Here is a 26843-nt window from a genome sequence, read left to right on the forward strand (position 1 = left end):
CGGAGTACTCTGTCCGAAATTGACCATAGACTAAGTTTCTACTGAACCTTAAAGTGCTGGCGAAGCACTTTGCTGGGAGTTCGCTGACCCAATCGGGGTCTTGATCGATAGCCGCAGAGAGGGTGGAGCGCAGGCGTTGCTTCCGAACTGCGGGTTTTGATTCCTGTCCTGAGGGTTTCCTGTCCTGTCCTGAGGTCCTGTCCTGATTCCTAATCTGAGGGTTTCCTGTCCTGTCCTGGGTGTCCATTCTGCACCTGCTGTCCATTGAGGGGTATCCTTCCTTGAGGGTTTCCTGTCCTTAACTGACCCGTGGCCAGGGTTTGGTTTCCATACCAATCTAGGTAAATATTGCTCTGAAATCTTTAAACTTGCACCTTTCTATTTTTTCTGTCTTTGCTTCAATAAAGACACACCTTTGCATATGTTGACTTTTCCATGCTTTTGCCGCAACTATTGAATCGTAAAGTCATTTGCATATTTTCATAACGTGTTCCCATGTTACCCTATCTGTTAGAAATTATATTTTGCATTGCAGTTTGTCATTTTCTGATATGGTCTAGAACGTCCTTTCTTAAACTGTCCAAAGAACTTTTGTCCTAAATGCATAGCGTTTCCTGTTTGCATCTCATATTAGCATTTCCATGATTACCCTGACTTTATTTCTCTATAGTTATGTACTTTTCATTATCTTGATTATCGATTGTCTTATCCTTGTAAATCTAATGCTTACTGAGAACGAACTTTAGATAAAGACTTTAAAACTTCCAGTTGTCCGTGGTCATTTACAAAGGTATTGAATGTCATTTTGAGTTGTATTTTGCTGCCTTTCCTTTTACAGCTAGCTCCCTGATCCATTGTGGTCATAGGTACCCATGTCGGTGGATGGTAAGTCGGGTACGCTGAGTAATAACAGTAAGGAATTCCCACAAATTGGTAGCAGCCCGTGAAGTCACCCGGTCAATGTATATGGTGAATTGAAATATATGGGCCCGAAGCCGGAAGCGGCGAAATTATTGGTTGGGTGACCTCGCGCGCTCTATCAGTTTTTCTGGTAGCAGAGGTATGGTTAGGGACTAGTTAAAGGTTAGGTAGGACTAGTTAGGCTAGTCAAGTCGGTAGCTGCTAGTATATTGATGCTGCTATAAGAGCGGCCGTTCCGAGGGACCTGATCATTCTCTTGAGAATACGCTGCTTTGAAATTTATGAATTGGTTTATCATTGTTATTCTTGTTCTTATATTGTTATATGTATTAATCCATGCATTTGTAAACCGTCTCGTTCAGTGTTGTCCGAACTCCCCGGGGAATTGAATGGCAAAGTGGTGAATAGAATCCATTTGCCTTGAGGTCGCAGGCTCAAGGAAAGTTAGGTGCAGGTTAGGTACAACCGGGAAGCACTAACTAGGGTTTTTCTGAATACGTGTATGAATAAATGTCAGTAACGAGGTTCATTGGCAAAATTCCCATAGTGGCGTAACCTAGTAAGGGTCACATCGGAAGAGTAGCAGGTTCATCGGAGCTTGGGTGAAAGCAGAGGGGTCCGCTGGGAAACCTTAGACTCAGATATATCCCGGAGAAGTGGATGAGTTTAGGGGAATAACAGGTTCACCGATGCTAGAGTGAAGGGTAGGCAGAAGAGATTTACCCGCAGCGTGTGAAAAGTAAATGGAAGTAGTTTACTTGCAGTGAAATAACTCTTTCTCTGTCTAGACACTTGAGCACTGTGGCGAATGTGTATTCGTTGTAAAATAACCAAGCACTAGCACTTTAGAAAGAAAGAAAGTTTCCGTTACCTTGTGAAGGGAGGGAGTCAGCCGCGAAGCGTTTCTGACGTCACTCCGTGCCGCGCTGGGATTGGTAGAAACAGCGGGCGGGTAGCGGGGCTGGAATTGTGAAGGAGGGGTGAGCGCCAAAGAGTGAGAACTGTCTCACGAAGGGGCCGCGCACCCATTGGTCGGAACTATTTTGAACGCGTGCACCCCATTGGTCGCGCGGAATTGCAAGACGCGTTCTGATTGGAGGTAACTTTGTAAACAAAGTTAAGCGTAGAAATCGTATGTGGCATTCGTATTGTCTAGAGACTAGACCCGATCCAAGAAACCAAGGGTTTGAAAGGGATCAGTGGAAAGCCAACAGATACGATATTATGTACGGAACTAAGAGAAAAATGTCTCTTGTAAATAAGGTAAAGAATTACTTCAAAACGGACAAACCGATTAAATCCAGAGAGGGCGTTATTGTCCCACCACCCAATACGCCCGCCTCTTTCATGATGTTTGATTGAGGGTACAATACCTGTGTGTGGTTGGAAAATTGGGTAAAGTACACAAAAGATGACGGGATATTGGCTTTTCCGTTAGACGGTACTTTCAATGGTAGGATTTTATTTAATTTGAGAACCCGAATGAATGAATTACATCCCAGACCGAGACTAACGCAGTATGAGGCATTAGAGGAATGGGAGATTGAGGCTTTCGAAAGGGAAAAACCCCGAATGGACAAAGGTCTGACCAAGTGGTACCCAAGGCTGAAACAAGAGACCAGGGATAAAAAGATGAAACAGTGGAGACAGAGCATGATTGTTGAGGGTCTGTTTCCCATGATGCCAGCATGTACCCCTGCTGCGGGAGAGAAAAGGACAGAAAAGAGTAAGCATTGGGGGGCCCTGGAGGAGTCAGACGATGAATTATTAGATGACATCTTTACGAGAAGTCCGCCCCCTTATAATGAGGGAGCCCGAACTTCCAGTGCAGGAGAAAATCCCCAGCGTCCATCTATTAAGGAGGAGGACAGATCCCTAAGTAGGGGGGGAGGTGGTCAGGTACTGCCCTATTTTGAGAATCCCGGACCCGCGGAGGTACGAGATATATATCCTAGAGTGCCCGTGAGCCCGGAGGAAAAATATTCCCGTGAAAGAGCCTTTTTCCCCAGACCTCTTTATGAAAACGAAGAAAAACCCTTAAGTTCAGGAATGCCCTTTTTACAGCCTCCATATGGGGAAGAGCGCAGGTCATTTGGCACGGGAACTTTGTTCCCAAAACCAAATTATGGTGGAGGACCAAGTGAAACGCATCCTACTGCCCCGAGTTTTACCCCTCACCTGACCCCACAGATGATACCTGACCGGACATTAGGAAGAGTACTAGATGAAAGGGAGCAAGAGGCCCTAGCTAGACAGAGAACAGAAATAATTCAGAAAATATCCCAGTTAATTAACAGTCCTGAGGCTTTGACTATTCCGGTAACAATTGGACCAGTGGTTCCGTTATATGGGAATAATCAGGGAAGCCCAAACCCTCCAGTTATTAACCGAATCATGGCCCCACCAAGGCAGGAGCCCCTACTGATAGACGATCAGTCCAGTGAGTGCGAGTCCGAGGTTGTGTTCTTGGACCTGCCAAACAAACAGACCAGGAAGGGAGTGCAGAAGAGGCATAATCCTTTTAATGCGAAAGAAATTAAATTAGAATCAACGTCAGGTACTAGGAATGTCTCTCTGGTAACTCCGGAAGAAATTGAAAATTGGAGTCGTGAATTAGAAAAACAGACTCCGCAAACAAAACCTTTAGACCTCTACAAACTGAGGGTAGAAATAGAGGAATTAATGGCAGGAAATGTGGGATTAGACAGATTAAATACCTACTCTGAAGAAGAGTTGCTGTTTATGTGTAAAAGCCTTACCAGAAGTACCAGAGTGCTCCACGAAAAGCTGACAGACACTGCAGCTAGTATGGGGGTAGATATTTCAAGGTCCAAGCCCTTGCAAAAACCTTACAGAGCTGAATTCTCAGACAAAGATATAGAGAACTTGAATGTGTCAGGGAAAAAGTTGCAGATTAAAGAGTTGCTAGCAATTTTGCAAAAATGGGGAGACGTGGAAAAATGGAAAAGCAGGTGGGCACGAAAGAAAGATGAGGCTCGATCCAGACAAGCGACCCCTGAGTTCGCTTTGAGAGAAGTAGACAAGCCCGAACAGTTATGCCCCATGCGTGAAGTACCAGGTGGGAGGTATGTGCACGTTCCACGGTCCAGACAGGATATTGTGTCCTTTACTAACGATTTCCCGAAATTGCGCGAAAAGCCAGTTGACTGGTACCGGCAGGTGGAAAGGTTCGTAAAGGTGCAGAAATGCCTGTGGAAAGACCTGGATGGATTTTTCGATATTGTGGTCCCGGTAGATCTATGGACTGAGTGTAAAATAGCCATAGCCTGGCCTAGTGAGGAGTACCCGAGGGACTCTAACACAGGGGAGCCGTCGATTGAAGTGATGAAAAAATACGAACAAGTAATTCAGCATTTGAAAAATAAGGTGCCCGCAAAGGAAACAGATTGGACCAGGATAGATAGAACGACGCAGGAAAGAGACGAGACAGTGCACTCCTATTATGAAAGGCTGTTGCAGGTGTTTAAAACATACAGTGGTATAGATAACATCGAGATGAAGGATATGACACATTTTATTTACAGGTTTGTAAATGGTTTAAGACCCGAAATTTGTCAGTGGATAAAAGATAACAAAATCTGTTGGCATACTAAAAAGATGGATGAGGTCCTGCGGTACGCAAAGTACTGCGAGGACGAGATGGCAGAAAAGAAAAAGGCTCTCAAGGAGAAGGTTATGTGGGCTCAAGTGAAGCTCGCAGAACAGCAGGAAAAACAATTGAATAAAATGGCCAAAACTACTCAGAATCCAGGTCCTGGGGGTGGGGGAGGAGGCAAGCCCCGGCCCAAAATGAGCAGGGAGGAGGCTAAGAAGAAATTTCCCTGCCATCAGTGCGGAGAAATTGGACACTGGCGAGACGAGTGTCCCTATTTGCAGGATGATAACTCCCAAACACCTGATTTAATTCCACAGACGCAGAAAGAAAGACCAAGAAAGACCCAACCACAGGTAAAAACGATTCAGTTGCCCCGAGCACCAAAGCAAGTATTTAAGGGAAAGTCCACGCAGGGTGATGACGTAGAGGTCTGGGAAAGCAATGAGAACAGAAATACAGCAACTTCGCAGTATTTACTAAACGATACCTTCCTTTGTGATGACCAGTACTGACGGGGCCTGAGAGGGGAGGACGAGGAGTGCGTACTTGGCGCCTCCTTGCCGGTAGACCAGTCCGGACCATACATTGAAGGAAAGGTTGACGGAAATGATGTCACTTTTCTGTTGGACACTGGCGCTACCCGTTCTACTGTGAGAACAGTGGACGTTCCAAACCTACCCCTCTCGGGAGAAGCCATCCAAGTAGTGGGTGTATCTAATCAATTGATTAGTACTCCTGTTACCGAGCCCATGGAGATCTCAATTGGAAACTTTAAAGAAATGCATAGATTTGTCGTTTGTGACACCAGCCCAGTGAACTTACTGGGACGTGATTTGCTGTGCAAAATGAACTGTACCATCTTTTGCACACCAAAGGGTGTTAAAATTCAGACCCCAGATGAAGATGGCATTTATAAATTAATGTTAATCAGACCGGACTCAGAAATTAAACGAATGACTATGCAGGATTTGCCTAAAGAACTCCAAGAAACAGGGAAGCCAGAAGTATGGGACTTTACCGGAAAAGATGTAGGATTAATGAAAAACGTAGACCCCATACAGATAGCCATCAAGGACAATGCAGTATATCCTAATACTAAACCCTACAGAATGAATGCCGAAGTGAGAGCAGGTGTCACTCTGGAAATACAAAAATTGCTAGAAGGAAACATCATACAGGAAGTATTGAGTAGCCCATGTAACTCACCGATTATGGGCATCAAGAAGCCTAGTGGCAAGTACAGAGTAGTGCAGGACCTACGAAAGGTAAACAAGATAGTGGTCCCCTGCTGCCCTATTGTCCCGAACCCAGCAGTGATTCTGTATCAGATTCCCTGGGATGCTGAGTGGTTCACTGTGATAGACCTGTGTCATGCATTCTTTTCCATTCCCTTGCATCCAGATAGCAAATTTCTTTTCTCATTTGCCTTCAATGGTCACGTGTATGTCTGGAACAGGGTCCCTCAAGGGTACACAGAGAGCCCCTCTATCTTTAATCAGATCTTGAAAAAATGTTTGGAAACTTTGGTCTTACCTGGGAACTCTGTCCTAGTGCAATACATAGACGACCTCTTGGTGGCGTCTAAAAGTCATAGGGATTGTGTGATTGACACCATTGCCCTACTGAATCACCTGAGTGAGAAGGGACATAAAGTGGCCCCTGACAAATTACAGTTCTGTGCAAAATCAGTGAAATATCTGGGGCACCAGATAGAGAAAGGTGTCAGAAAAGTAACATCAGAAAGGGTGAGAATAATTCAAAAGATGCAGTTACCCCGTACTCAGAAAGAGATCAGAATGTTCCTGGGAGTGATAGGATACTGCAGGCAATGGATTCTGGGATTTGCAGTCCTAGCTAGGCCTTTGATAAAAATGACCAAGAGAGGAACACCAGATATTGTAGAATGGGATGATGAGAGCTTAACAGCCTTCACAAAACTACGAGATTGTCTGTGTACAGCCCCTGCGTTGGGAATGCCAGACTATTCCAAGGAATTTGCCCTATTCTGTGACACTCACGATATTTGCGCGTTGTCAGTCCTGACACAAGAACATGGCACGACCAGAAGGCCTGTGGCATATTTATCTGCCACCCTGGATCCACTGGCTGCTGGATTACCAGGATGTCTGAAAGCAGTAGCTGCTACCTGCGCAAGTTTAGAGCAGAGTGAGTCCATTGTCATGGGACATCCTGTAACTGTGTATGTTCCACATGGAGTGGTAATTTTACTGACCAGAACGAAAACTCAGTACCTCACCCTTAGTCGGCTGACTAAATACGAGAGGATTCTTGTGGGTGCTGCAAATGTAAACATTGTTAGGTGCAGTATTCTGAACCCCGCCACTCTGCTCCCCGACCCAATGGATATGGAAGGTGGGGTGGATGATGAGCATGATTGCATTGATTTAACAGAATTCAACACCAAACCACGCCCAGACATTAAAGAAACACCATTGCCTGAGCATGACAAGGAATTATTTGTGGATGGTTCATGTCTAAGACATGAGCAAGGAGGCCTGAGTGCCGCCTATGCGGTAGTCTCCTTAACCAAAATTGAAGAAGCAGGTTATCTATTTGACGTAAAGTCTGCACAAGTAGCCGAATTGATAGCTATGATAAAAGCTTGCAAAATTGGGAAAAACCTACGCATAACAGTGTATACTGACAGTCAGTACTGTTATGGGGTTGTGCATGACTTTGGCCAGTTGTGGCTGCAGAGGGAGTTCCTGACTTCATCAGGTACCCCTATTCGAAATGGGAAAGTGGTTCAAGACCTTTTAGAGGCAATCCAGTTACCAAAGGAACTGGCAGTGGTAAAGTGTGTCGCTCATAAGAAGGACATGGACACTGTATCACTGGGAAATGATTTTGCTGATCGAGTGGCCCAATGGTGTGCCAGAGATCGATATATCATAAATCCAAAACGAGGGGGGCCAGGAACCAGCTGCCAACTTCAAGTGTTTGAAGAAGTGCCTACATGGGATGAAGTGAAAGAGTGGCAGCAGGCGGCACCTTGGCAAGAGAGAGAGAAGTGGAAGGAAGATGGGTGTAGGCCAAGACGTGTGGATGGTGTCATCTTGGGCCCAACTGGCATGCCTGTGTTACCTAGACACTTACTTAGCACAATGGCGAGATTGATACATGAAGGATCACACATTGGTAGGGACGCCATGATTCTAGTGTTCCAACAGACTTGGTACAGTAAAAAGTTCAGGAAAGTAGCAGAGTCCCTCTGCCAGAGGTGCCTGCCATGTCAAAGGATGAACGCAGGAAAAAGAACTGCGGTGGAACTGGGAAAAATTGGGAGGTCAGGGGGTCCCTTTGTGAGAATACAAGTTGATTTCATCACCATGCCACGTTGTGAAGGGAAGCGATATGTCCTTGTCATGGTCTGCCTATTTTCAAAGTGGGTGGAAGCTTTCCCTACTCCCCAAAATGACGCAATGACAGTAGCTAAGTGTTTACTAAAAGAACTGATACCTAGGTTCGGGGTTCCAGTCACTATTGAATCAGATAGAGGCCGACATTTTCAGAATGAGGTGATCGACGAACTCTGTAAGGCCTTTGGAATCACACAAAAGCTTCACTGTGCGTACCGTCCAGAGGCTTCTGGAATAGTGGAACAAGTAAACGGAACTATCAAAAACAGATTAGCAAAACTGTGTGATGCATCTGGCATGACTTGGGTGAAGGCCCTGCCCCTGGTCCTGATGGGACTCCGAAGTGTTCCTGACCGCAAGACAGGCCTAAGTCCCCATGAAATCTTGATGGGAAGAGTGATGAGACAAACATGGGTACCAGGAAGCAAACTGTTGAGTATTACTGATGATTTGGTGCTTGAATACTGCAAGAGATTAGGTGACCAAGTGCGTTCTATCTCTCGCCAGATCGGAGAAGACGCCATCCTCAATCCAACGACCCCTCTCCACAAACTGGTCCCGGGAGACTGGGTCAAGATAAAGAAGCATACTCGGAAGAGCTTCCTGGAGCCAAGGTGGGGAGAGAAGCGTCAGGTGATCCTGGTAACAACCACAGCAGTAAAGTGTGCAGGGGTTCCACATTGGATACACGCCAGCCACACCCAGAAGGTATTACCAGACGGAGAGCCTGAAGAAGAAGGGCGTCCAGCAGAGGACTCTGCAGGAGCCAGACCAGAAGTAGCTGATGACGTACAGCTCAGTACCAGTCAAGCCGTGGGATCAGCAGACGTTGGCCCAGGAATAGTTGATAACGAACTACCAAGAGCCCAGCCTGCTGAAGGGGTCCGAGAAGCTGAGCCAGAAGTAGCTGAAGACGAGCTGCCAAGCATATGGCCAGAGGAGTGGATACCATTGATTGATCGCACCGAAGACCCCATCAGAACAAGCGAACGACTTTGGGAAGGTAGAGAGTGGAGTAGAGAGGAAAAGCAAGGCACAGGCGAAGAACCTCAGGATCTTGAGATTCACATCAAAACTGAGGAAGGAGAAGGTCAGACAGGGACAGAACAAGTGATTGATACTCCTCCACTGACTCCTGATGTCGAGAAGGGACAGACTAGACATAGCGTAATAGTTCGAGCAGAAGAAAATCAAGAGATCGAAGTGCTTGAACAGGATCAGATAGGATTAGAAGAACGTGTTCAGGAAACAGAAACAGAGACTTTTGAAAAACAAACGCAAAACTGTCCTGAACAAGGCCAGATTAGTAACCAGGCAGAAGAAATAGATGCTAGCCCTGGAACCAGTCAGATAGAAGGGGAAGAAACTGAAACAGAATTGCCACAAACTAATGAAAACAAGAGGGCAAGAGAAGAAAACGAAGTCTCGGTACCAACTAAAAGACTTAAGAAAAGAAAGCACATTGAGCCTGGATACATAAAGAAATTGAGACTGAGAATAAAAACAGTAGAAGAAAAACGTGCAGAAGAAAGGAGAAGTGCTCGCATAGCAGAACAACCAGAAGATACTTCCAAGAGAAGGAGTGATCGAATAAAAAGACAAAACAAAAAGTACAAGTCTCCTGAATGGGCGCTCGTTTTAGAAGAATTTGAAGATCTTGATATAACTGACGAGAGCGACGGAGAACCAGTCGCTGAGTACTCTGCTGAAGAAGAAGACGAGCCACCGTGAATTTGCACAAAGTAAGCTACTGGTGTAAAGACACAAAGAGGGGTCGAGAAACTTCTTCTGAGCCAAAATGTCTGATTCAAACGTGAATGGTAGACCTAGTTGCAGTCGTTGCAAAACATGCTGCAAGGTATGTGTATGTAGTATAGTTATACTGATATTACTCTGGATAGGACTAACAGTTTTCATTCCTTTTGCGGTGAGCAAAAATACTAATATTGTCCCTACTGAAATTGTAAATACTGACAGTGAGGAGCTGACAACACAGAGTGTAGCAAGACATGAGAGAGCACTTAGACAAACAAATCGAGACTTAGAAGCATCAGATGAGGGAGGACTACATTATCATGGAGTTAAGAATAAGACACATTTAAATGTTTTCGCAAACTTGTTAATACACTATGTAGAAACTATGGAAATTGAAGATTGCTATGTCTGCATGAAGCTACCTACCTCTGTAGCTGAAGGCGTGACATACCATCACCTGCCTTTGACCTATGGAATTTCCTGTAGCATTTTAGCTAGTTTATTTTACAAAAGAGGACCGTTACAGTACTATTACTCAAACAGTGACGTGATCTTTTCTGAACTCCCTATACGTGGGAACTTGAATCCTGTACATACTAAAAGTGACGTTACTCGCTATATGGGCGAATACTTTCTGACTATAGGTAATATAGACATAGGTGACGCACACAGAGATAACTTGACCTGTTCTTTGCGTGAGCAGGAAAAGATGTTCCTGAACATGGCAGAGAAAAGGAGAATAAAAATAAAAAGAAAGGCAGATGACGAAACACAGAAAAGGCCAAAATGGGCTGAGAACATGGAAGGCACCTCAAATGGTGGGGCGGGTCCTGCTCTGTTGCTGGATTTTGAAAAGAAAGGCAAGCTATGTCTTCACCGCGAGAAGACTAGCTATTATAATAACATTTTCATTGGTTCCAGTGAATGCGAACATAATTACAAGGTAATTGGAGGTTGGGGTTTCAAAAATGGGTCAGAGCCTGTGTTTCCTGGAATTTATTATATTTGTGGGGACAGGGCTTATTTCAAATTGCCGGATCACTGGTATGGAAGCTGCTATTTTGGCATAGTCTTCCCGAAAATATACCATGTGAACAAAGTTGCTGGAAGCAGTGAAAATACTAATGGCTTAGTGCGTAGTAAAAGAGAAAGCATAGGTGAAATAATGGGTAGTATTTTCAGTGCACTGATACCTGGAGTGGGAGTGGTTCTGAACACTCACAGAATTTGCAAATTGTCCACTATAGTGGATGTGTTGTCTACTGACACAGCTCATGGATTTCTGCTGGTCAATACTGAAATGGTTGCGATCAGATCAATGGTTTTGCAGAACAGACTTGCTCTTGATACCTTATTAGCAAAAGAGGGCGGAGTCTGCCGGATGTTGAAGGCGAAACATTGTTGCACTTATATTCCGGACAAAAGTGTGCAGCTCAAAAGATATGTGAAAAACATTACTAATTTGGAAAGGGAACTCAAACCACTCGAGGTTGACAGTGCCTGGAAGAGACTGGTAGATGGTCTCTCAAATGTAGGTCATTGGTTTGCTAGCTTAGGTAAAAGCTTATTGTTTAAGGTACTGATGCCAATTGGAATTATAGGTCTTATCCTATTCTTCATATTTGTCTGTTGCAAATGTCGCAAGCACACCGGAAAGCATCAAGTGAATGCGAGAGGAGTGAAACGAAGTGTGGATGAACTTGAATTAGAGGAAATGAATAATCAGATATACAAAAGGGTGAAGAATTCTCACCCTACCAAAAATGAAAGAGAAAAGCTGAATAGCTTGCTGGAAGAGATAGAGCTGTATAAGGTGTGAGAAGTTGGCATCTGGTTCCATTTTTTGTGATGATAGTAAATATCATCAAAGAGGGGATTGATGAAGCAAAGCTTCGCATTTGCGACTTGCTGTAGTCATGATCCTCGCTCATGTGTAACCGAATAATAATTTGTACGTCTTACTAACCTTTATTTCATGTTTAAACGAGGTAAAATGAAGCTTGCACATGTGTATTGCTAATACGATTAATTTGAGTCAATAAAATGGCCGCTGCTTTGAAATAGCTTCTGCGCATGCGTCAGTCACACCCACGTGTCCTGACGTGTTTGCAGGTTTGGAGGGAAATAGTTGCGCATGCGTAATACATAGCTTTGGCAATAACGTGGTACTGCTCGTGCCATTGCTCTTGTGCCTGTGTATATGTAGCTAACATTTAGACTGCATAAGTATAATTTTTGATGATAAGTTGAAAGTACAAAACCAATGATGTGTTTTCATAACGTTATTTCTATGTATTAATTTGTTCTCGCTTATTTTTCATGTACTGCGGGAAATGGGGGTTTGACTGAGCCGAAAGCCATCTTGGAGGTCCTTACTGCGCAGGACCGTCCGCCTGGGGAGAAGTCAACCTTGGCTGGTGGAACTCAGCCAGCTGGCAGGGATGGGCAAGATGCTCCTGAGAACTGACCTGCGAACTCAGCAGGACGGAGTCATGTGTCCCTATTCTGAAACAATGTTAATTTGCCATTGTATTTCCCTGGACTTTCTCATGAGAACCCCAATCTCGCTAGGCGGTACCCAGAGATGCAAAGTAGGCATCGAAATAGTGTGTTCTGATTGGTGTGTTACCCAAAGCCTACCTTAAGACCAATCCAAATTGAGGGATTCTGACACTTTGCAACATTGGGGGGTGGTACACCGTCCCCAAACTGTATATCTACCCTGGGTTCACCTAGGGAAATTGTCCGACTTGTCTGGTTTAGCTGACCTGTCACTGACCCATCGCACTCAATAGGTGACTGAAGATACAGAGCACTGCGGAGTACTCTGTCCGAAATTGACCATAGACTAAGGTTCTACTGAACCTTAAAGTGCTGGCGAAGCACTTTGCTGGGAGTTCGCTGACCCAATCGGGGTCTTGATCGATAGCCGCAGAGAGGGTGGAGCGCAGGCGTTGCTTCCGAACTGCGGGTGTTGATTCCTGTCCTGAGGGTTTCCTGTCCTGTCCTGAGGTCCTGTCCTGATTCCTAATCTGAGGGTTTCCTGTCCTGTCCTGGGTGTCCATTCTGCACCTGCTGTCCATTGAGGGGTATCCTTCCTTGAGGGTTTCCTGTCCTTAACTGACCCGTGGCCAGGGTTTGGTTTCCATACCAATCTAGGTAAATATTGCTCTGAAATCTTTAAACTTGCACCTTTCTATTTTTTCTGTCTTTGCTTCAATAAAGACACACCTTTGCATATGTTGACTTTTCCATGCTTTTGCCGCAACTATTGAATCGTAAAGTCATTTGCATATTTTCATAACGTGTTCCCATGTTACCCTATCTGTTAGAAATTATATTTTGCATTGCAGTTTGTCATTTTCTGATATGGTCTAGAACGTCCTTTCTTAAACTGTCCAAAGAACTTTTGTCCTAAATGCATAGCGTTTCCTGTTTGCATCTCATATTAGCATTTCCATGATTACCCTGACTTTATTTCTCTATAGTTATGTACTTTTCATTATCTTGATTATCGATTGTCTTATCCTTGTAAATCTAATGCTTACTGAGAACGAACTTTAGATAAAGACTTTAAAACTTCCAGTTGTCCGTGGTCATTTACAAAGGTATTGAATGTCATTTTGAGTTGTATTTTGCTGCCTTTCCTTTTACAGCTAGCTCCCTGATCCATTGTGGTCATAGGTACCCGTGTCGGTGGATGGTAAGTCGGGTACGCTGAGTAATAACAGTAGGGAATTCTCACAAATTGGTAGCAGCCCGTGAAGTCACCCGGTCAATGTATATGGTGAATTGAAATATATGGGCCCGAAGCCGGAAGCGGCGAAATTATTGGTTGGGTGACCTTGCGCGCTCTATCAACTTACACCTCTTTATTTCCGATGCATCTGTTTTCCACCCCTACTAGAGTTTTCCAGCAAGCTGGCGCTGCGGTTTAAGTGTACGAAAGGTACCATACTCTAGACCCCTAGGTTTTCTTGTGTTTAAATGATTGAACCAATGTCCACAATTAATTTATCAATTTCCATCAGTATTTTGGCACGGTCCTTCAAAGCATATTTAACAAGGATTTTCATCATAATAGTTGAGCATGCTGTGGAATTATCCGACCATTCCTCCAGCATGTCTTGGTCCGGGTCTTCGTAGGTTGGAATGTAAAAATACGAAGACCTCTAGGGACCCGTTTTACCTCAATATATCTTTGTAGGGATTCTGCCTCCCACCATTAAGAGAGTTCGTTCTTATAGAGTCTCTCTAATGTGCTTAATTTTGTTTGTAAAGTTATTTCCAAGCCAATATTCACCGAATTCTGTGCATCATCTGTAATCACGCCTGTGTCAGTGAAGAAAAGTTTGTCAGCCGTCTGTTTACGACGAGCATCCAATTCACCTGCCATGTTGTTCCTGTATTTGCAAGCAAGCGCTGTGCGCGTGGCCGGGCTTGTGGTTGTTTATTAGCCCTCACGCGCTCTCCGTCTCCTTGGTGTTCAACGTTAAACTCGGCAGTTCCCAGGCTTAGCACACACCTCACTCGAATGCCCGTAAGCGTCTCCCACTCACCGGCTTCCTTGCGGGAGCATCCCAGTCCGATCACCGCCTCGTAACGTGTTATCGTTCGTTGATTCGCCGATCGTATACACCCTCTAATCAGCGGTGTGATCTTTGGAAAATCCTCCGGGCTGTAGTCACACAGTCCACTCCAAAACTGCGCCAATTCACCAAGGAGGTCAGCTGCTACTCCTTACAATTGTAACACTCCACCAGTGCCGGTACGAGCACTGCAGCTGTGCCGAGAGGTCCAGGTCAGGTCACCGGCAGACCTCCGTATTTACTCCAAATCACCTCTCGTTATAAGAAATGAACCAGGACATTTAGAGCTTGCTTGCAATTAATTTATTTCTGCAAGTGAAAAGTCACGACGCGTTTCACCATTACGGCTTGTTCACACTCGCCTGACCAACATAAGCGGCCATTTTTAAATCCCCAAAACACACCCTATGTGATAGGTCATGTGACAAACAGTGTAAGCACCGAGGACATCTTGCAGTAGGCACATACTTCATCAACAATGAGCATTATATACCTGAATAGTGTTTCATTTATACACTAACATCTCAGAGATTATCAGGTACGGACCACAGCGTACATTTCAACAAGTGATGTGCTTTATTCAATTTATATATGACATCAACTCAAATATAATGGCAAGTGCCCAGCATTACGAGTTTTGACCGTTTTGCCACGGTCTTGATCACATACATATATATGTATTTTATATTGAAAAAACAATGGTTAAGTGGGCGTGGCTTAGCTGCAGATTATGGCGGACGCGAGAGCCGGGAGCTCCGCATTAGCTAGTGCATAATCCTCATTAATCTGGCAGCCGGGGCAGATTGAACAACCTACTGCAGTCCTTCTAACATCCGTGTGCTGTGGGGGGTGCCATGACGGGGTCCGGAGCCCGCTATTGGCCCCAGTGAGGTTCCCTGAAAATCGTCACGACGTTTTGGGCATCGCCGAATATGGACGAGTGTGGTATCTATGAACCGTAAATGACGAGTTTAGTAAGTGTACGCGGTATCGCCATGCTACTCAGAAGAATTCATCTCATTTACAGGTTTTTACCAATGAGCCCTCGGGTTCCATTTTAGATACGGCATCCATTGTGTTTCTTGCCCTCACGTAGTCAGCGAACAGGCAACTGCCCGCATCGTGACCCTCTGTTCCCAAGCTTTACGGTGGAAGTATATTCCTTTCATGCGTCTTTTATGAGTAGGGGGAGGACACTGCTAAAGCAGTTGCCTCCGCCCGGAGGTGATCCTGGCGTGCCGGTCTATTGTTTCAGCCTTGCACGTGCTGGGATCAAGCCCTTTTAAGCCACGATTACGCTTCCAATATTATCCTCACACTCTCTCCTCCCTGTTGTCTGATTTTCCCTGCAGCTGTTCTTGTCTCTTTCTCTTGCTTATTTACAACTCAAGTGGAATGTACCTAATGGTGGGAAGATGTGCTTTTACAGTTGGAACTGGTGATGTTAATGTAATTATGTTCCGGAGCTCTGAATACATGAAAGCGATCCTTTGAATTTTACTGTGGGAACTGAGCTGTAACCTTTTGCTTACATATTGTGCAATGACAAGATCTTGTATAAAAGAGAGCGACACACAAATGCAATTCGAAGCAGACTCTTGGAACCTACACTCTGTTGTACTTCTCATGACTTTTGCATCCCTGCAGTAATAAACACTGATCTTTGACGCCGAAGGAAGTCTCCCGTGTCTCTGTCTTAGTGCGCCAGAACAGGTATCCCACGAAGGTTTTAGGTGTTGTTCCCTGGCACCGCTGGGCCTTAAATAGCCCAGTCCTTCAGTTGGCGCCCAAAGCCTGACGATTGTGAGGAACTTCGTGTGAAATCTCCGAGGAAAAGGTGCACCCCGCTTCATCGATCCTGTTGTCGAAATAAGTGGTCCGAAGATTTTTCCCGCGAAGATTCCCGCCTCCTGACGGCTGCGATGGACCGATGCCCTGACTGTCGACCTGTTTTCGACGCCTGGCGTAGACCTTTCGTACAGCGAGACGATAGACGGGCCTTCCTGGTGACGCCATTGAAGCTCTCAGTTAAGTATTTGTGGGTCGCTCCCAGTCCTTAGTTGTTGTTTCAGCTTGTTGAAGCTTTGTTGTTTGCATGGTTCCATTGCATTTGTGGTTCTTAGTTGTTGGTTCTTAGTTGTTATTTGACAGTTGCAATTGCCAAAAACCGAGGGTTTTGTCTTTCACGAAGATTCAGTACTTCGGTAACCCTTGAAGTTTAATACTAGGTTAGTGTGCACGATGCCTAGCCATAGTGGTATTCTTGGTTTCTTTAAATGTTGCAACAATGATTCCCGGTTGAAGGACTCGTGTCCGATACCTCCAGTTGGAACTCCGATATATGAGCTCTATAGTCGATATGGTGTGGGCCCTATTATATATAATAAATATTGGGTCCGTTACACGAAAAAAGATGGTGTCCTTAGTTGGCCACCGCACGGAAGTTTTGAACTTGCGATTTTAGATAATCTTGAAGCTAAATTGTTTAGAAAGAAAGCTAGGCCAGCTATGTTTGATTCCTTTCGGTTGTGGCGTAAAGAGGCCAAGCAGAAATAAATCAAACAGCTTAAAAAGGATCGAAGAGAAGGGATCGTTCCGATAATGCAAGTTGTACAACAATGTCAGCGAGATAAAGAAGAAAAAGAAATAGAAGTTTCCACTAGACTACATCACATGAGGATAGACAAATGTTATCCGGTTTTACCAGCTAGTCAGGATAAGAAAGAAGAGGATTTAAAGGAGGATTCCTTGTTAGCGTATTTGATGAAATCGCCACCTCCTTATGCACAGGGTGCTACAGCCCCTGTAGTTCCTCCTGTAGTTCCACCTGTTGTTCCTCCTTTTGTCCTCCTCCTTTTGTCCCTCCTGTTGTTCCGGCGGCTGCGGGTCAGCCCGGTGTTGGTCCTACGTTTGTCCCACCACCTGTCTCTATTCCTACTGCTCCTTTGCCTGTACCTTCTCAGCCTCTTGTCCCTGCCACCCCGACTACCTTGCCTGCTTCTGCTGTGTCGGCCGTCACTTCAAACGTTGTGGCTCCTGCTCTCCTTTCTCCTTCTGTTCGTAATCGTATCCCTAACACTGTTGCTACCCTTTATTCACCGCTTTCTGGTCAGTTATTTCCATCCGATACTTCTGAAACTCCCCAAAGACGGAGTCAGATCCCTAGTGGAAGGGAAAAAGAGACGTTAGTGACAATGGCACATAGGTGGATAAGACATCCTGCCAACTACCCTCCACGCATGGTTTTCGAGACGTTTTCTCAGTTTAATGAGCCTACACAGAGATTCGTGTTCGAAGAAATGTGTAACTTTTTGAGGGAAGAATGGTATAATAACAATTTAGATAACGTACCGCCCGATATGATTGAACTTCAGAGTCAATTTTTGAGCGGTATGATTGTAGGTGGAGATGTACGACGTGCCTTAAAGCGACTGTTAGCCCATAGGTCGACAGTGCCTTCTCGAGTGTCGTTTGATGACGACTCTGAGAATTGGAAAGCGGCTCCTGGTCAGTACCCTATGAGAGAGGTCCCGCCAGTGTGGATGCCAGGTGATCCTGGTGCTGCTCCCCCAGTTTTGCCACATTTTCAAAGAGTTTGGATACACCTCCCATGGAAGCGATCAGAAGTCTTACAGGTCAAACAGTCCTTGCCTGATCCACGCAAGAATCCGGCGGATTACTATAAGGAGTTGTCCCAATTGGTAGATGCTACTATTATGAACATTGCCGACATCGACATGCCGTTCGGTAACGTTGTACCACAACCGGTTTGGGCGAAAATTAGTCAGGAAAATCATGCGCATGAGTTAGGCGGTGATTGGGCTGCACTAATAGCAGCTGATGGCCGACAAGTTGGTGGGGCTAAGCCTGAGCAGTTAATTACGGATCTACCTCAGAGAATAATTACACTTATGAAAACGCTCATGCCAGCGATGAGGGTGAACTGGGATAAATTATCAGCTTGTAAGCAAAAGAAAGACGAGAGTGTCTCGGACTTCTTTACTAGGTTCGAGGAAGCATTTATCGATCATAGTGGTCAGGATATGAGCACTGAGGGAGGTCAGCGGTTATTCGTTGATAAGTTTGTGTTAAATTTGTTACCTGAACTATGCAACAAATTGAAGAATTCAGAAAGTGCATGGGCTGTTTCAACCACTGCACAGATATTAGCAACGGCTCAATATTATGAGAATAGGGAAAAAGAAGAAAGTGATCGTGTAGATAAGAAAACGAAGGAGCTCAAAACGAAGGTTTTGTTGCAGCAAGCATATCCTCCACGTTCAAATCAAAATGATTCGCAACAGCAATATAGACCACAATCGCAATCCTCCAGAATACAGTCACGTCCTGACTCCTCTGACTTCAGATCTACGCTTGGGTATAACCAGTGTGCATATTGTAGAAGAGAGGGACATATAAAATATGATTGTCCGGCTTTACGTGATCGCCTTAATGGTGTATCGGCACGAGGGGGTCGTGGTGGTCCTCAACAATCATCTCGAGGTAGAGGTCGCGGTACCTTCCAAAATCAGACTGAGCGCCCTAATACGTCCTCGGACGCGATTAATTGTTTTGACCAGCGAAATGTAAGGTCCGATAAATCAGCGCAGTATTATGCGGACGACTATTACGTTGAACATGAAACTGTTGTAAACGATCGTTACTAGGACAGCCACCGACAGAGAGAGGGAGTAGTATCAGTTCCGGTTGATCAGAGTGGGCCTTACGTCGCAGTTGCTACATCTGGCGTAGTTGAGCCTTTTCTGTTAGACACTGGTGCGACGAAAAGTTCCATCATGCATTCGAAACTCCCTGGCGCACCTTTGTCCGGCTTAACAAATGTTTCCGTTGGATTCTCTGGCGCCCCTGTTAGCAATCCTGTCTCTAGCCCTTTACCCCTTACAATTGGCCCTCGTGAGCTGGAGGCTCCATTGATTCTATCTACTGGTTGTGGTGAGAATCTTCTGGGCTTGGATTTGTTAAAACGGTTATATGCGACATTGTATTGCTCTCCTGAAGGAGTGGAGCTTACATTAGGTCGAAGAGTAATCTCTCCTATGTACTTGTCGATCGATAAACTCCCGCCGGAATTGAGCTCCCTTCCTGCGTCTCTATGGGCCACAGGTCCCAATGACGTGGGACTCTTGGACATCCCACCTTATATGATCAAGCTGAAACCCAATGTGCGATTGCCACGTATACCTCAGTTTCGTATCTCCATTGAGGGAGAACGGGCGCTATTAACGATTGTGCACGATCTGATCGAAAAGGACATCGTTGAAGAAACTCTGGGAAATGTGTGTAATAGTCCTGTGTTACCCATTTTAAAACGAACTGATCCATCTAAACCTCCTGTGTACCGTTTCATAATCGATTTGAGAGAAGTAAATAAAATTGTGATTCCACAGTTCCCCGTGGTCCCTGATATCACGACTTTGTTGACCCTGATTCCAGCATCTGCCTCCTGGTTCACGGTGATCGACCTAAAGAATGCTTTCTTTAGTATCCCGATTGCTGAGGAAAGCAGAGACCTATTCGGATTCTCATTAGGTGGTCGCAGTTTTAGACTGAAACGTGCACCACAGGGCTATTGTGAGAGTCCGTCTATCTACAGTCAAGCCCTTAAAAGTCAACTTGATTCATTTGTATTACCGGCAGGCGCAGCCTTGATTCAGTACGTTGACGACCTGTTGGTAGCTGCTGATACCGAAGATATTTGTAGAACTGCTACAGTATCGTTGTTGCGGCACTTATGTGACTTACATCACAAGGTGTCACCTTCCAAGCTGCAATATTGTTGCCAAGAAGTAACCTACTTAGGTCACTTATTGTCAAAAGAAGGGAGAAGGTTGACCCCAGAGAGAATTGCAGCGATTACCCGAATGACTGTGCCAAAAACTCAGAGAGATGTACGTGTGTTGGACAGGCCCCACGAAGGGCTCGCTCCCTCCCCGCATGACAGGGCCCAGACATCGGCTCTCCGGGTGCTACCCTCAGAAGCAACCCGCAACCCGTCCCCCTCCGGGACGCCGGCTCCCGGATATCTCTGTGCCACGGGCCCAGGCCCCCGTCAACCCCATTGCCCGGCCCAGCCGCCATCTTGGACACTGCACCACGCGGCCGCGTGGCCTCGGCTCGACCCCAACCCTGGGCCTGGCCGGGCCCAGACATCCCGGCACCACCATCCATCCAGGAGGTGAACGGACCACTTGGCAGGTTAATGGGAGAAAGAAGTGTCGATGGCTCTCCCCCGCCAGGTGCCGATCGCCCCCAGCCTCCCCGGGTGCTGGCTCCACCCCCCTGCTGGGTGTCTGGACTCCCTCATCCCGGACCTCCCGACCTCCCAGTGCGAGGGTCCGGACATCAAAGGGCGCCAGACCTATAACTGAGGCAGCCCCAGAGCAGGAAGCAGTTGTATCCTGGAGTCGAGAGACACCGAGAAGAACTCATCCTTGACGGACTGCTGGCGCTGCCGCAGCCCTGCCTTGTGAACTATCGTCCTGCCTGCTGGCGCTGCCGCAGCCCTGCCTTGTGAACTATCGTCCTGCCTGCTGGCGCTGCCGCGGCCCTGCCTTGTGAACTATTGTCCTGCCTGCTGGCGCTGCCGCGGCCTTCTGCACCGTTCATCCTCGTGGGACCTGCTGGCGCTGCCGCGGCCCGTTGTAACCGTCATCCTCGTTGGGACCTGCTGGCGCTGCCGCGGCCCGTTGCCACCTACGACCTCTTCGGGACCTGCTGGCGCAGCCGCGGTCTGACCCGTCCGAACGCCGAGCTCGAGGATTGTGAGCTACCACCGTTTCACCTCAGTACCTGTAGGTACCAAGACTGTCCCGCTACCCCCTTCCCCTAATAGAGACTAGAATTGAGAGGATCATCGTGTCCTGATCTCCTTGTATCGTACCACCTTACTCAAAGAATTGCCTATAAAAGGTGTTAAGCTGACCTTCGTGTGGTGTCCATCTGTGGGGGGGAAGTTACTTGTCTGTACGATCGCTGGAGACGGCCCTCACCGGAGGCCTCTCCCCTTGTGCTCGGCCGACCCTCCAGGTCCCCGTCTAACATTGGTGGCCAGCGGCGCGATCCGAACCAACGCGTACCGTACAGAGAGTAACTCACCCTACGACTAATCCACAATGACGACCAGAGAGAGCGGATCTGCAGAGAAATTCCAGATGGAAAAACTGGAAGAGTACAACCACCGAGAGCTAAAACAATTTTGCATAGAACTAGGCATTGCTACCACCGGTCTGAGCACGAAAGAGGACTTCAAACACGCCCTAGAATCCTTGGCAGAGACAAATACCGCCGGACCCCGGGACCTCGAAGCCCCGGAAACAAACACCACCCCGACAGAAGAAAGGAGAACGGATCTCTCCCGGGAAGAGATCCGAGAACAAGAGAAAAATAGACTTCACGAGTTAGAGCTGGCACGGCTCAAATTAGACGGAGAATTGAAACTGGCAGAACAAAAGATGAACTTAGAACACTTACGGCTCCAAGAAGAGCGAGAGGAGAAGCAGAGACAGAGAGAACTCGAAGAAAAAAGACTGACATACGAACACGAGTGCAAGCTAGCGGAGATAGAGATGCGCAAACAGAACAAAGACCTAGGGGTGCCCGAGCAACCGCGCCCCCCAGGTACTACCGAACAGAAGGTCCACATCCCCAAAGATGTAGTCCGGGAATATGTCCGGAACGACGACATACAGCAGTGGTTCAAGGCCTACGAGATCGCCATGACTGCCCACCGGATCGCTCGAAGTGACTGGGGAGCCGGTCTATGGGGGAGATTCGTCAATGAAGGCCGTGATGCCCTGCTGCAGCTTCCGGACCATCAAATGACGTCCTATGACCACATGAAGGCCGCCCTCCTCAGTCGATATGGGCTGACGTCCGAGATGTACCGCCAGAGGTTCCGCAACTGCACCCGCATCCCGGGTACAACCTGGATCGAATATGTGAACTATTTCAGCCGAGCTTTCGAGGGATGGATCAAGGGTAGCAACGTAACCACCTACGAACAGCTCTTCAACCTCATTGTGTGGGAGCACCTCTCCAACAACTGCTTCGTCGAGCTCAGGCAGCACCTCCTCGACAGTAAATTGACTGACCCTCGGCAGCTCGCCGCCGAGGCTGACCGATGGGAGAGCACCTGAGTGGCCCGAAGTGGGCCCAATGAGCAGAACAGACCCAACCAAGGTCATCATCGTCCCCGAGGAGGAGGAGGAGGCCCGGGCCGGGGCAGAGACGCCGTCCCGGCCGCTCCCGCGAACTACACCCCGCCCCCGGCCGGCCGGGGCAACCCCCCGATGCGCCCGGGGTTCCGAGCCAACATTACGTGTCATCGATGCCAGCGAGTCGGCCACTATGCCAGTGACCCGACCTGCCCAAAGAACCAGACCCCCGGGCCCCGCCAGGTGGCTGCCGCCGCCCTAGGAGAAGAGCAAGTCTCCGAGGAGCCTGAAGATTACGAGCAGGAGCAGCCCGAGTGGGAACCTGCCGCCATGACCCTGGCCTGCCTAGGGGGGAGAGACCTGATCCCGCGGGCTCCCCTACCAGCCAACACCAGGAAGTACAGCCAGTGGGTGAACATAAATGGGCGTAAGGCCGAAGCCCTGCGTGACACAGGGGCCAGTGTGACGGCCGTCCGTTGTCACCTGGTGACCCCAGAACAAATCCTGCCAAATGTTCTTTGCCCCGTCCGATCGGCTGACAATTCGGAGAGCCTGTGTCGGATGGCCTGCGTCCCCTTCGAATGGGGAGGAGTGTCCGGGATGCTAAAAGTGACTGTCCGCGACGATGCCCCCGTGGACTGCCTCCTGGGGAACGATCTCGAGAGCTCCCCGTGGGCAGCCGTTGAAAGAAGAGAGCACCTGGGGATGTTAGGCCTCCCGGGCTGGGCGTGCGTAACAACCCGGTCCATGGCCGCCGACACCATCCCTAGATCTGAAGAACCCGCATGGCCAGCACCTCCTCCCCCGATCGCTCCGGAGGAAGACTCCATCCCTACCGACATCCCGGAACAGACCCCAGAAGAGCCCGCGCAGCCCCAAGACCTTCCGGACCTGGCTCAGTGGCGTCAGGAAGGGGGGCCCACCCAAGAACAATTCCGGCAAGAGCAAAAGACCTGTCCCTCCCTCGAGGGACTGCGACAGCAAGCGCTCGCCCAGAGCGCGGGAGACACCGCAGGGGCCCACTGGATCTATTGGGACAATGACCTGCTGTACAGCGAACAAAGAGTAGCGGAGCTGGGGACCAGTCGAGTGATGGTGGTGCCCCTCCGCTTCAGAGACTTCCTTTTGAACCTGGCCCATGATGTCCCCCTGGCTGGACACTTGGGGCAAGACAAAACATACAACCGCCTGGTGACTCACTTTTACTGGCCTAGGATGAGAAATGACGTCTCCAACCACTGCCGGTCCTGCCCGACCTGCCAGGCCAGCGGGAAGAGCGGCCGCAAACTCAAGGCCCCCCTGCAACCATTCCCCGTGGTGACCACCCCGTTCGAAAGGGTGGGAATAGACATTGTGGGGCCCCTGGACCCCCGAACAGCACAAGGGCATCGCTTCATCCTGGTCCTGGTGGACCACGCCACCCGCTATCCTGAGGCGGTTCCCCTTCGAACTGTAACAGCACCAGTGGTAGGGCGAGCCTTAATGGGGATCTTCTCTCGCGTGGGCCTCCCCAGGGAGGTCGTCAGTGACAGGGGCACGAACTTTATTTCAAAATATATGAAATCCCTATGGCAACAGTGCGGAGTCACCTACCGATTCACAACCCCCTATCACCCGCAAGGAAACGGACTGGTCGAGCGATTCAACCGCACTCTCTAGGGGATGATCATGGGGCTGGAAGAACCCCTACGCCGCCAGTGGGACGTGCTACTACCGTGCCTCCTCTTTGCCTACCGAGAAGTCCCCCAGAAGTCCCTCTGCTTCAGCCCCTTCGAACTCCTGTACGGACACCCTGTTCGCGGGCCTCTCAGCCTAGTTAAGGAGGAGTGGGAAATGGCCCCCCTGAAGACCCCTCCAGACGTCTACAAGTACCTCCTGACCCTCCGTAATCAGACCCGGCGATTCAGAGAGCTCGCCAAAGCCAATCTTGAGGCCAGTCAGGAGGACATGAAGAAGTGGTACGATCAACATGCCTCCTCCATCGAATTCGAGCCTGGCCAGCAGGTGTGGGTGATGTCCCCCATCGAACCCTGTGCCTTACAGGACAAGTGGACGGGGCCCTTCAAGGTGATCGAGCGTAAGAGCCCCGTCACCTACCTCATCGACATGGAATCCCCCCGGAACCCCCTCCGGGTCCTCCACGCCAACAGACTCAAACCCCACTTCGTGCGCTCGGAGCTCAGCCTGCTGATGGCCACAGACGGTGGAGCTGAAGAGGACTCCGAGCCCCTCCCTGACCTGCTGGGGACCGGGGAAAAAGATGGTTCAGTGGACGGGGTCCAACTCTCCGAGGCCCTGACCCCGGAGCAGCGCCAAGACTGTCGGGCCCTCCTGCTGCAATTTGCACGCCTATTCTCCCTCACACCCGGGGTCACCCCCTGGTGCCTGCACGACGTGGACACCGGCGACAGTCCCCCTATCCGACACCGGCTGTACCGAGTACCAGAGCGGGTAGGCACCTGCATCCAAGAAGAAGTCTCCAAGATGCTCGCCCTCGGAGTCATCGAACCCTCGGACAGCCCCTGGGCCAGCCCGGTTGTACTGGTCCCCAAAGCTGCGGCCCCGGGCACCACACCCGAGCTCCGGTTCTGCGTCGACTATCGGGGTCTGAACGCTGTCACCCGAACCGACGCTCACCCCATCCCCCGAGCCGACGAGTTAGTTGACCGCATGGGGGCGGCCCGCTACCTAAGCATCTTCGACCTGACGGCGGGCTACTGGCAGATCGGCCTCACCCCCAGGGCACAAGAACGATCCGCTTTCTCCACCCCGGATGGACACTACCATTTCAGAGTGATGCCCTTCGGCATGAAAAACGCTCCAGCCACGTTTCAACGACTTGTGAACCAGGTATTGGCGGGCCTCGAGGAGTTCAGCGCCGCCTACCTGGACGACATCGCGGTGTATAGCCGCCACTGGTCAGACCACCTCCGCCACCTCCGAGGGGTCCTGCAGGCCCTCCAACAGGCCGGCCTCACAATCAAGGCCAGCAAGTGCCAAATAGGCCAGGGGTCCGTGACCTACCTCGGACACCAAGTGGGGAGCGGTCTGGTGGCCCCCCTCCAGCTCAAGATCGCTGCCATCCAGTCCTGGCGGCCCCCCGTAACTCAAACCGAGGTCCGAGCCTTCTTGGGGCTCACCGGATACTATCGGCGGTTCGTGAAGGACTATGGCAGCATTGTTCGGCCCCTCACGGAACTCACATCCAAGACCAACCCAAAAACCGTCAACTGGACTCCCGACTGTCAAGCGGCCTTGGAGAGGCTGAAAGCCGCCATGTGCACCGCTCCTGTGCTCCAGGCCCCCGACTACAGCCGTGAGTTCATCGTCCAGACGGATGCCTCAGACCATGGCATCGGGGCCGTCCTCTCCCAACTGAACCCCGAGGGAGTCGACCAACCAGTGGCCTTCCTCAGCAGACGCCTCCTGCCCCGAGAACAGCGCTGGAGCACCATTGAGCGAGAGGCCTTCGCAGTAGTATGGGCCCTCAAGAAGCTCTGGCCTTACCTCTTCGGAACCCACTTCCGGGTACAAACAGATCATCGGCCCCTGCAATGGCTAATGCAAATGCGGGGAGAGAACCCCAAACTATTGCGATGGTCCATCTCCCTGCAGGGGATGGACTTCACTGTGGAGCATCGCCCTGGCCAAGACCACGCCAACGCGGACGGCCTGTCCCGCTTGTTCCGCCTAGACGAGGAGAGTCCCCAAGAGGATGGGTGACTCTCCCCGCCTTCAGCTGGGGGGGACGCATGTTGGACAGGCCCCACGAAGGGCTCGCTCCCTCCCCGCATGACAGGGCCCAGACATCGGCTCTCCGGGTGCTTCCCGCAGAAGCAACCCGCAACCCGTCCCCCTCCGGGACGCCGGCTCCCGGATATCTCTGTGCCACGGGCCCAGGCCCCCGTCAATCCCATTGCCCGGCCCAGCCGCCATCTTGGACACTGCACCACGCGGCCGCGTGGCCTCGGCTCGACCCCAACCCTGGGCCTGGCCGGGCCCAGACATCCCGGCACCACCATCCATCCAGGAGGTGAACGGACCACTTGGCAGGTTAATGGGAGAAAGAAGTGTCGATGGCTCTCCCCCGCCAGGTGCCGATCGCCCCCAGCCTCCCCGGGTGCTGGCTCCACCCCCCTGCTGGGTGTCTGGACTCTCTCATCCCGGACCTCCCGACCTCCCAGTGCGAGGGTCCGGACATCAAAGGGCGCCAGACCTATAACTGATATTTCAAAAAGGGGGTGGTGATGGACAGACCTATAACTGAGGCAGCCCCAGAGCAGGAAGGAGTTGTATCCTGGAGTCGAGAGACACCGAGAAGAACTCATCCTTGACGGACTGCTGGCGCTGCCGCAGCCCTGCCTTGTGAACTATCGTCCTGCCTGCTGGCGCTGCCGCAGCCCTGCCT

This window comes from Lissotriton helveticus, chromosome 9, assembly GCF_964261635.1.
Source record: "Lissotriton helveticus chromosome 9, aLisHel1.1, whole genome shotgun sequence".
Taxonomy (NCBI): domain Eukaryota; kingdom Metazoa; phylum Chordata; class Amphibia; order Caudata; family Salamandridae; genus Lissotriton; species Lissotriton helveticus.